This window comes from Corapipo altera, unplaced genomic scaffold (genome assembly GCF_003945725.1).
Source record: "Corapipo altera isolate COAL_440 unplaced genomic scaffold, ASM394572v1 23, whole genome shotgun sequence".
Taxonomy (NCBI): domain Eukaryota; kingdom Metazoa; phylum Chordata; class Aves; order Passeriformes; family Pipridae; genus Corapipo; species Corapipo altera.
The window spans coordinates 16,310,002-16,322,368 of record NW_020884878.1 but is presented as its reverse complement, the minus strand read 5'-3'; the positions used below and the strand labels follow the sequence as shown (position 1 = coordinate 16,322,368).

At 38.4% G+C, this 12,367-nt stretch overlaps 1 protein-coding gene across 22 annotated transcripts in view; it reads left to right on the top strand.

Annotated features, from left to right (window-relative positions):
- NRXN3 (neurexin 3) overlaps window positions 1-12,367 on the top strand; it is a 1,012,014-nt gene that overhangs the window by 939,649 nt on the left and 59,998 nt on the right. The window lies entirely within an intron of this gene.

The following is a 12,367-nucleotide window of genomic DNA, read 5'->3' as shown; positions in this document are numbered from 1 at the left end:
AAAGTTAATGCTCCCCAAAATATTTTTGTGTTTCTATGTTCCTTTTTTATAACTTTTTACCATCCTTGGGAATGAACAGAGCACTAAATGTTTTAGGTCCCTAATAGGCTACATATTTGTCTTTCTAGTCTGTTCAAGCTTCATTTCCCTCATTTCTCATATGCATCTTTCTTTTGCAGAGTGCAAAAGCTGTGTGGTAATGTGCAGAAATAGCACACGGCATTTTAGAACAGGAGAAGCTGGTGATTCAGATTTAAGTAGGTGCAAATCCACTTAATTCCTAAAGTTGCTTTTTTTAATCTCCATTTTCATGAAGACCAAGGAGGAAAAAAAAAAGCAACAAAATATGTCATATCCAGTTCAGACTTCTGTAGGTACTGATCCAATAAATAAGTTAGGCCTGCTTCTCTGGAAATGTTGAAAGACTATTTGTTGTCCAAGAAAGCGAGGCATTTACTCGATCACTGAATACTTCTTGTAGTGTGGTACTTCTTCAGTTACCTTATGGGATGAATTGTTCTATCTCTTTGATTTTACTTTTATGTAGTGTATTTCCAAATAGGCAAGTCTGTAAATAGATGGTCAGAAATTGGACAGGTCATATAGGATGCTGAAGACGTAGTTATGATTGTACAAATTAGTTTGCTTGGTGAAAGAAATTAGGAACTCTGGTTAAGATACAGTAATTGACTACGTCAGTACAAAATGCACTAATCAAAGCCATCAATGAAGGTAATTAAGTGAAACTGCTTTTCTTTTGAATAGAAACTGTAGAAATTGTGGGTACTGCATCAGGAGGAGCTTATTGGCAGTATCTAGAAGCTAAAGGAAAATAAGTGCATAGACCGTTTTAATGAAATTGTAGAAGTACATTCACTTCTACTCTCAGAAGTTAGAATTAGCCCAACAAATATTATTTCTGAATGGAATTACACATTAGCAAGGAAGTGGTCTAGCCATCATTGTGCTGAGAAGAGCATCTTCCCCAAGCACTACCCACCAGGTGTGAACAGCAAATTGTGTTGTATTATAAAGGGTGCAAATTAAAAAGATTAGATTTTTAGATTATTTGTGAATGTTTCACTTTTGTGGCATTTAGTTTATGAAGATAGGAGTGCAATGATTTTGAATTAATTTGATATCTGAAAGATGCTCTTTTCAGTACAGTGTAAAAGGTAGGGAAGGGGGGGGAAGTGAAGAAAGGTAATGTCAAACTTCAAAAGAGTTTTTGGAGGATAGAATGTGAAACTTACTTGTATGTTATTAAACTTTTCACACCATTCCCTGAATGCTTGCAGCCAAGTAATTTTGCCATTCCTGTTTTCATTTTTCTGGCCTGAAATCTAAGAGGTGCAGTATGCAGCACACCTGTCTGAGTAATGACCCATAAAACTTGTTTATTTTACATTAAAAAATTATGTGAATAAAGCTGAACTGCAGAGTGAATGAAGGACTTAATTATATGAAATTGTCACTCACCCTTATTGAGAGGACAAATAACTGCTTCATTGCCTTGACCTTGTCCATAAAGCTAAGTCGCATATTTATACGTTTCTGAGCATGATAGAGTACTGAAGAAAAGCTCAAAGCTAGAGGCTGATAACATTTGTAGCCAGGGCTATGACAAAGAGAAGGCTGGTGTAAAAACTGGCCTTACTTTACATCTAGTTGTTTTTTTGTTTACAAGGCAGCTGGAAAGCAATGCAACTTTTTATTTTGAAGTAATTTAAACTGTTCCTACTGAAACTTCAGTTTTGTTATTTGTAAATCACATATCTAGGGATCACCAGTTGCCAGGCTTGGGGGCAGAGATTAGTTTCTTGCTTTAGGGTATAGAGAAGGACTAAAGTTACTTATATTTTTTGTAATATGTTAGTAAAGTATAAGGAAGGGGTGGTAATTGTGCTAATTGTGCTAGGCTGTTGCTTTATTGAAACAGTGAAAGATTTTGTGGATGGAGAAGAATATGGGAGGCAAGGAGAAGAAAAGGTCAGAGGAAGACATCATGCTAGGAAGAGGGAATGAAAGATAGGTAGGTCAGTGAAACTGAAGAAGTGTTGCCAGTGCTGGTGGACTGTCAGCTGGTTTACCTTGGCAGGGATAGGGCATTTGTCTTTCCAGCCAGAGCTCTGATAAACACTGCTTCATGCATGAGAAAAATGCTTTATCTAAATCTCAGAAAAAAAAAGTCCTATTCAGGTGGAAGTTCTGTTTTGTTTGAAAGCTTTGGGGTTTATGGTATTTGATCCTAACTAACTTACATATCTTGAGTCAGTAATATGGTCCTTACTTCTAGCAGCAGGTCAGATGGAATTTCACTATTGAGATCATCCATCATTGAAAATTGTTTTATTTTCTTTTTCACACCAAGGTCTGAAATGAGGTTCTCTATAAAGAAATCTGGGCTAGGATGTGCAATAGTCTTGAAGTGGTTCCTGTGTGAATTGTATATCAAATGGCAGACTGGAGAACAAAGGATTAAAAAGATCTTCCAAGTTTCTCATTTCGGAATTGATTCTTATTCATTAGCATGGAGACAGCATGGTCTAATGGTGTCATGAAGGCATAAACAATAACTGTTAGAAGTTACTTATTGCTGTTAGTATAAAGCTTTTACAGATAATATTTTAATATTTTCCAAAAAAACAAAACAAACAACACAACAGCAAAGACATTTTAGCAAGGTAAATATTTTTAAAAAAATTACTGTTACTTAGTTTAAAGTATTATTGCACAAAGTTACGGAACAAAACATCATGCACTCAGCATTTGTAACAGCATACAAAACAATTTCTATTTCTAACCTGAGCTTTTCTAATATGCCTAATATGTCCAGAACTAACCTATACACTCTGATACTTCTTTGCCCCCCAAATCTGCAATGCTGTGGAAGTAGACAGACAGGCAGATGCATAAGACTCTGCTGTAGAGTCAGTGTATGACAAAAATTTTAGCTCTATTGCATTAGGAGATATTACAGTGATTGCATAACTCAGGGATTAGGATATTCTGCTAATTTTTTGGAGATCAGTACTAGAATAAGATAGCATGCTACAGAGCATGGTGGCATGTGCAGTTGACCCCAGATATATAAAACTGGAAAGAAATATGGGTGAAGATCACAGTACTTTGTCAGAACTGCAGGAGGAGAGGAATATGTAGGAAGTTACACATTAACAGTGAGGATGATTAGCAGTGGTGTTTTAGGGCCTTCAAGTGAGTCAGATCAGGATTTTCAAATGGTTGGTGTGACCCTTTTTTAATAAAGGGTGCCACAATTGTGGATGAAGATATACTTGGCAGAACTCTGCATTTGCAGCCTTTCTTTTCTAGTGAGCACTATCAATTTGTCACATTTTATGAGCAGTAAAAACCTCATCCAGATTATTAAGGGAAAAATAATAATAATTGCTTAATAATTTTCTCGTTTCTGACAAGTAGCATGTATGAAAACAAGCTGTCAGAGAGAGCTCTCTGACTTCTACCTGCACCACCCCAATGCTCACTTTTAATCCTTTTGGTCATTTTTTTCCAATAAGACACTGTATTTATTTCTGTCTCTGACAACTGTTTGAAAAGTTGTATGCCTTTTGCACAGCGCTGCATTATGGACGATGTATTAGGAGTCATATATCCAGCATGCCTTCTTTGCAGGTACCTAATAACTGTGCCTCTGCTCCATAAAGAAAAAGTCTATGACAGGTTTATTCATCTTTTTATTTCCTTGTTGTGCTCTGCTCCCTGCTGAAAAAAAAAAGGATTCCTTTTCACTTCAGCCTCCTTTTCTCTTGACTGGTTTGTAAATGCTAGATGAATTTCATTTGCAAGGATTGCTTTCCTGCCCCACAGACTGCCAGTCACAAAAAAGAACCATTACACAGGCTGCTCTTTGCAAGGATCAAGCAGAAGTTTTGGACTAGAGGGAAGAGAAAGCAAAGTACCAGTGACTGTCTTCTTTCCTTTCAAGATCAGGAAGGATACAGGATTAAAATCACTTGAAACATAAATTGGTTCATGTCTTTACCTTTGAAGACTTTAATTTTGATCTGATTTGAAATAAGTAGAGGTATCTGGTCTAGTTCCTTTCAGCTTGCCTGCTTCTTGCAGGGGGAAGAGCTTTGCTGGTGTTGGGAAGGTTTCCCATGATTTACCATCCCAAAGAACTAAATGCTTCATGATGGGAGTTAAATCCAAAATATCTGCTTCATGAACAAGAATATTGCAAAGACAGTAATTCAACAATCTGATGTTGGATGAGTTGATAAGACCAAGGGAAGAGAAGGGGTATTCTATTTAGTTACATAAAAAAACTTGTCCTTGAATACAGTGGTGCCTCCCATACTGGCCAACATGTAAGGTGAGAGGTCAAAATTTAAACTTTGCTTAGAGATCTCCAATAAATTCATCAAAGTGTACATAGCTACATACAATGCCTTACAGTACACTTTAAATGACCACTTGCCCAGAGAGCATACACCAAAAAGTGATAGAAAAGTTCCCAATCATTTAATTCGGTCTGCTGTAATTATTTCTTAGATCCACATGCATACTTGTGTGTCTGTGTACTACACTCTCCCGTGTCATCTTCCTCACTCACACACATCAGTGCTCTCAGGGGCAGCAAACTCCTTCCCACAAGCAGTGATCTCATTCAGCAGACTGTAAGCACCAAGAAACATGTGAACCCATACTCACACTTAGCATATATAGTAGACAGTTTCCCATGCACACACACTAAAGTCAGGTCACTTTAGCATAGCACTTAAAAAGCTTTCTGTGATCTGCACGTGAAGGCAGAAGGATCAGCTCCAGAAAGTCTCAACCTCTTTGTCTTTTATAGGAGAATGCAAGGAAATTATAGACCTTACAAAAGGGCCTTTGTACAACAGGCAATGGGAATTCATTAATTGATCTAACAGCAAGCACTTGAATATGATTTAGGATTTTTGTGCAACTTTTATTTCAAATCAGTGTATTTCTCTTTCACACCATTTCCTTTTCAGCTGTGATGTTGATAGGAAAAGCTCATGTAAATTGCAGGCAGAGAGTGATGATAGCTTTAATGGAAATAGCTCTTAATGAGGGTATTCATTTTACTGGGCTGCCATGTGCTAGCTCCCCATACCTGTTTCAAAAGCTGGTAGCACCAGTCCTCTTCTATTATCATGAAAGTACATCTCAAATAGGTGTTAGTGCTGCTCCTGCTACCTTAGCCTGAGGGATTTTTTTCCTCTAGTTTACTTGAGGGAACCACTGTCACATAAAAGCAGAGTATCCCAGGCTCAATGTTGAACTCTGCATCAGCAGTCCTGTTACAGGAAGTAAGAACACTGTGTTGTCACAGTTAGGCTGTTGGTTTTTACCTGCTGCTATGTCTTTTTGCTGGTTTTGGCTGATGCACTTGTGTAGGGATTGATCAGGTTGCTTTGTAATGCTGATATATTACTCCCAGTAGGGTATCCCCCACTTTTTATCTTCAGCCCACTCAGCACAAGTAGGAATGAAGAAAATCAGTATATTGTAGCAATAAATTTTGAGATTGGTTTTATTGCCACTGTTTGCTGACTGCCTACAGGTACCTACCCAGAACTTTCACTGTGAGGCACTACAGAGCAAACCATAACTATGGCTTGGAGCTTGAAGAATAAACGGGAGAACCTGCGTGTTACAGAGTTGAGCACTGCGGAACTACCAATATACTCGAAATAAGAAGAGCATTTTATCTAAGGAATAATATTCTGTAGTGATGTTATTTTGTTTTACTACTGCAAGATATGAGGCCAATGATTATTATAGTACACTGAGTTTCTTGTAGTACCTTTCATACTAGCAGCTCAGAAGGCTTTAAAATTCAGTCTTCTTACCAATCTTGGTGAAAATACAATTATATCCAGAGCTAACTGAGGTTATGGCCATTTGAGGGGATTTGAGCAAAGAAAACTCAAAACCTGAATCTTGGGAGAATTAGGTCAGTTCATTCCTGTTATGAATTTCCCATATGATCTTAGGGAAGATAGCCTTTTGGTGCCTTAGTCCCCCTTCTGAAAGTGAGGTTAATAGACTTTACTATCAGTTATGGGGATAAAACATAAAATGTGGTCAGATGCTGTAATAGTGGTGGCCCTATAAGGTAAAGTCTAATATCAGAACTAGCAACAGAAACTAGAAGTCTGGACTTCTGTCTCTGACTAAAATAACAAAATTATACTTGATCTATTGCTTTGTGTTTGGAAAAGTTTAATAATAGAAGACACTATGCCTCCATTCTGTAAGGCCTACATTAACACATCTTTTTATCATTTCTAAAGTGTCATGGGAAGTCCTGCTTGGGTTTCTGGTTTCTTAGCTGATGTTACATGTGCAGTTGTTATTGTCCATATGGAAATCCTCTTGACTTCTTAGTCCAAAACTGCATCTCACTGCCTTCAGAATTGTCAGTCATTATACTCTGGGCCTTTGTTTTGTTTTGATCACCACTGTTATGATTAATCTTAGAACCGCGACTCCTTTTGCTTGCCTGCAACAGCTGCCAAAGACAATAGCTTGTTGAATACAGTTGCATGTAGTTCATGTAAAAAAAAGAAATAATAACACTGTCTGTGAGTTTATTGGAGACATCACTGTAATTGCTTTTTGCATCTTAGGAAAGTAAGGTCCTGGCCAGGAGGAAAAGGACACACAACTTGTGCAGAATTGTAAAAAGCCTTTCTACTCCCAAGGTTCACAAGTTCAGTCTCCCTAGAGATCTATGCAGATATCTTTCTGCCCTGCTACTAGAATTCCCCATGTGACTGCCACACTGCTTATGTCTTTAAGCAACCATTTTCAAGTGTCCTTTTTCTCATCCCTCCTTGGCAAGATAATAGCAAATTGTTAAAGACATTGAAGAGTTAGGAAGGAAGAAAGGCGTAGAAACCTGACACGAATTATCTGATGTGAATTTACTGGAGGAGCATTTATAGGTTTTAACTCGTCAGGCCACCCGGTTTTATTTCCTAGCTGAAGTGCTTCCCTTACTCAAGGCATTGTTGCAAGACTGTGTGTTTTCAAAGGAAAGGAAAATGGGGAGTAAAATGAAATCCTCTTCCCATGGCTGCAACAAGCTCATACAGTCAGAATTTGGCTTCCGTGTTGCCTTTACTTTCTTAATCAAGTAATGAAAATTGATTCTAGGAGTTTTGAAATTAACAGCATTAAAGCAGACGTTGCATGGTCTTGTGTTTTTCATATGTTTCACACTAGTCTCTTCTGGGACTATCTTCCATAATATAATAGCACATGTGGGAGGACCTTTTACTCTGGCCTTTGAAGAATCACTTGTAATAGCTATGGCATTTGCACAAGCACTGTTCTTTTGCATTTAAGACTCACTTTAGCAGTAATAGCTAAAGGATATTAGTCATCTTCTAGTGATTATGTAGAGCATCTATGTATTGAAAAGAAGTTCACGTTTCGAACATAATCTTTCTGGATTCCACCTGTTGTTTGTCTTAAATGACAAGATTTTTAAAGTCAGTGGTAAACCTCTTCCTGGTAACTCTTGAGTGCACCTCAGGTGGTGACGAATAATTAATAACTATCTTAGAAGCCACTGCAAGCCCTGAGCATGATGGGTGCCACAGAATGAAATTTTTCTCTCGTTTCAGAGAAGGTGTTTGACAGCAGCTCTAACAATTTCCACCTGAATCAGCACATCATTCAGTACAGCTGCAGAGCAGTCCCAAGGTTTGCAGAGAGCCACCCTGCAAGCCAGAACCTTGAAAACGTTACACTTCTCTCTATGCACCTTAATTTCTTTGTCTTTGGGAATATTAACTTGTTATTGCATTGAAATGGAAACTAGTAGAAACAACAAAGACTACTGAATTCTTCTCAGGTTGCTTTGTTGTAAACAGCAGCTACCATCTGGCTGCTACTTTTTTTCTCTCATACCATGGAAGTTTTAAGGATCAGGCAATATAAGGAAGACAGCCAGAAGCAGAACTAGATGATAAATTCAGCTGTGTAGCTGGAAAAGTTCAGTGGCCTGCTTGTTTCTTGTTTTTTTTACCCTGCCAGTGGTTATTAAACTTCTCAAGTAATGGCTGCAAGCCCCAGGAGGCTTCCAGGTGAAAATCATTCAAGCTTTTCCCTGGCAGACCTAATGTGGCGAGAGCCAGCATGTGTGCGAGCTCAAATTCCCAGGGCTCTGCAATTTGGCTTAACCTGCACAGGAATGCAGGAGTGTGTGGCGGCAGCACAACCATCTGTTTCAGCGGGGCGTTCAGCTCTGGTGCACTCTTCTCTGCACTCTGATTAATTGCAGCTGTGTACAAATTAGTTTTCTCAAAAAGCTATTTATCGTCCTCAAATTAACTGTATAGGCATTAAACCACAAACAAACAAAGGGACAAAATAAGAGCAATAACATAAACGTCCAGCTTGGAGACCTGTTTTCATCCTGGTCTTGTGGCAGTGGTACATGATGAGTGATCACAGGCTTTCCTGATGGCTGACGAGCTGATGTTCTCTCTTTGTCAGCAGTTAATTAAAGTCCCAGCATGATGCTGGAAGCACAGGGCTGCAAGAGGCGATGACAGAGGCATAGCAGTGAAACCTGTACTTTTGGAGTCTGGGATAAATGGTACTTTTCTCTAAATGGTCTCTTTCCTGAGACATTATAGGCAGCGCTGCACACTCAGGTGGGGACAGTCGTGCATGTTCTCTGAGCTCACTGCAGGAGAAAGGCCATCTGGCTGCATTAACACAGGACAGTGCCCACAGATGAAGTCCAGCTGTGAGGAAAGACTTCTTTACAGGGGCACAGTCATGAGGTAATATGTCTAATCATCTTTAGCACCAGAACTGGCTCATAGCAGAGCTTTGACTACACCCTGTGTGCTGCCAGGTGCTGTTTAGATTGAGGGTTTCACTGGCGTCCTGTCCGTTTGTGTGTTCATATAACGTTCACACTTGTGAAGTGTGGAATATTCAGGCCAGTCCAGGAAGGCTCTTACTAACAAGGAGGTACCCCAATGGCCTTTTCAAATCAGGTCTAGTCATATCAGGTTACTTAGGGCCATAGCTCTTGAACACCTCTGAGGATGCAAGTCATGTCCCATACTCGGGTGTAGTGTTTATGCATAGCATAAAATATATGTTTCATTTCATGTGAAAATTTATTTTAAAATGTGCCTTCAGGGTCTAATATGATATAAATGTGTCCTAAGACATATCTTGAGCTGAAAAGTTTTATTGTATTTCATTTTAGTTTATTATCTTTTGAAAACAATGCTCTGTGCTTCACTAAGAACATCTATTACTGATCTTAAAGCACTTAGCAAATAATAACTCATGATGACAGTGCTCTCTGCCCCTAAGATAGTTTTAGTTTTCTTCACTTTAAAGGCAGTGAAACTGAGGCAGAGAAGAGCCTTGTGCCCTGCTTTTAGTGTGACAGAAAATGCAATGGAAGAGACAAGCATAAAGAAACAAGCACATCTGATTCCAGGTTCTTCTAGGCCGGTAGTTTTCTTTCAACAACAACAAAAACTTGGCACATGCTGAGTGCACACAAATATCACACACGGACTGCATTTCAGAAAATTGTGTTTTTCTCTGAAGTTTGAAACTTTAAAAGATACTCAGTGTGATAACTTTTTCATTCTTTTTTTTCTACAAAGAACATACACTAGAGATAGTTTGATAGTTTCCCATGATTATTAAAGCTGAATATTCATTCTATACAAAAGACTGCAGAATTAACAATACATTGCAATTACATGTGCCCTCAAATGGGAACACAGGCTTATTACTTGTTTCAAGTAAAATAATTACTTAGAGGAGTGACACATTGATTACTAATTCTTCAAAAAGTTATTATGCCTTACTATTTGAAAAACAAAGACTTGAAGACAGAAATATAATTCTTGCTAGAAGTTGCTCAATTTGATGCATGATTTTGACTCAAGTAATTGCTTTGTTAAAGCTAAAATGTGCTGAAAAAGCTTGAGTTTACTTTGCTAGGGCTACATAATAGAGCAACTAGTATTAATAATAATTATAAAACTAATAGCCTGCTGAGAATGAACTCCTGATTTTTATTTGCTACCAACAAAAATAGCATTTAAAGCTGTTGATCAGTTTGAACCACTTTATAAATCGTCAAATCAAGAAGCAGAGGAATAAAAATATATCATCTTTTTATCATTATCATTTTTATTCTTAAATAATGGTAGGTGGATGAAAACTCCAATGATTTGGAGGTTATATGCACAATGTGGGAGCTACAGTTGCTTCCTTGCAAACTTTGCAGCTTTCTAAAGCTTGTGTCTCAGTTTGGTTTGTGCACACCACTATCCCCTTGTGAGTTTTGAACACTGAGACCTGAATGAGAAAGTGATTTGCCCCAAAAGTGGAGATTAGAATGATTAGTTCTGCCCCACCAGTATGGTACCGAACCCAGGGTAAAAGCAGTGGGCCTTACAGTAAGTGTTCATGATTCCCAGTTTTATACTTATTCCACAAAATTAGGTTGTGCTCCATGATATTTCAATAGCAGGAAGCAGATGACCTCCCAGTTGACTGTCTGGTAATGAAATAATAAAACTGAGAGAGATACTAATACCAAGGCCACTTCCAGTTCATCCTCATGATTAGTGAGTAGGAGATTATTCCTGTTTGTACGAGTCATATTCCTTTGGTTAGACAGTGTCTGGGGTTTAAAAAAATACAATTTGAGTATATTCAGCAAAGATAACTTCCTCATTTTCTTTAAAATAGTTTGGAATTTGTGACAGTCACTGTTGTTACATGCCTTCATCATCCAAATAAATGTATATTCTTCTGAATTATTCCTACCTATAGCAAACAGCATGTCTTGGGGGTTTTGTTTGGTGTTTGTTGGTTTTTTTCTAAGGCAAACAGAGAATTATTCCCTGCGAAACAGCTTCTGGGAGTGTTGCAGCTTCCCAGGGAACATATCAGAGTGACACCAGAGAAGCAGATAACTTCGTGGGAGAGTTCTGATGTGCTCACATGGGGCTCTCAATTTCCAGATTTACAGGCTCCTAATTTGAGTCCCAAATCAGGAGTAAGGAGCAACTAGCACCTAAAATAATACAGTTTGGTTTGTTTTTCTAGAATGCACAGACATGTTATCTCTCCTATGCAAGAGCTGCTTTTGAAAATTTACTCAGTGATTAGAAAGCTAGCAGGGTGCCACAGTAGCAAACAAGGATGTCTTTTGGTGTCTGGTCTTTAATGTTTCCCATGCTTGAGGGAAAGATGTAATACTTCCATAAAGGACCATATAGCTAGCATCTTTATACTCATGGAATTATTAAATTCTGATTTGGAATTTGATGCCTAGCTTGTGTATATGAAGTCTAAAGATTTGACTTAATTTCTTTTTATCAGGTGTAACCTAAGTATGCAGTGTCCTTTTCTACTCGTGTCTGCTCTTCAGTAGCTGTTCTGTGGGGCCATTACTTGCAAGCAGGGAAGCAAGGAAAGCCTTATGAAAGTAGTATGTGTGTTATAACTGAAGACAGGAGAGGGAAGTCATCTTTCACTAGGTGAACTGTAAGCAAACTGATCAGTGAATGAAAAACATTTCTGGAAATCAGATTATTCTTAAAATTTTTCCCTGACTTTTGCCTGAAGCTCCACCAGTAACATTGCAATAAAGATCTCTAATAAACCTCCCTTTTTTGCACTTCTCCACAAACCTCTTGCCCAAGCAAAGGCCACCAGTGACAAAGCAGAGAAATGCCTTGGCATACAGGCAGATTGCTGAACTGCCACTAGGGATATCTTCTGCTACATTAGCACGGTTTTCACACACATCCTGCCATGTTAATTGAAAGATCTTTAATTTGCATGTGGGAATAATCTGATTGACTCTCTTCCATGAACCCTCTTTGTAATTATGCAAATGGTCCAGCACAAGGGAGAAACAAGTAATTTTATTAACTTCAAAAGCAATGTGTTTAAAATAAAGATGACAATGACAAAACTTACTGATGATTTACCAAGCACAAACAGCAGGTCCAAGAAATATATGCTCAGCTTCTTTAGCGACTGAATACATCTGGTTTATTGCAGATTTTACTTAGCTACTTTGCAGATGCAAAGGAATTGAATGGCCATCCATTACACAGCTGATGCTTTGTCTCACTTCTGATCAAGGTTTCTTCTTGGCATCTCCCCAGGGACAGTCAGCATGGCTTGCTGTCAAGAAGAAACACTTCACACATTCTGAAATAAGCCAATCACTTCATCCAGAGCTGGCTCTCCTCCAGATTTTTTCTATGAATTATAGTTTGGCTGGAGTAGCTTCTTCAGCGACTATCAGAGAACTTAGCTGAGAATCATGGTCAGTATGTCA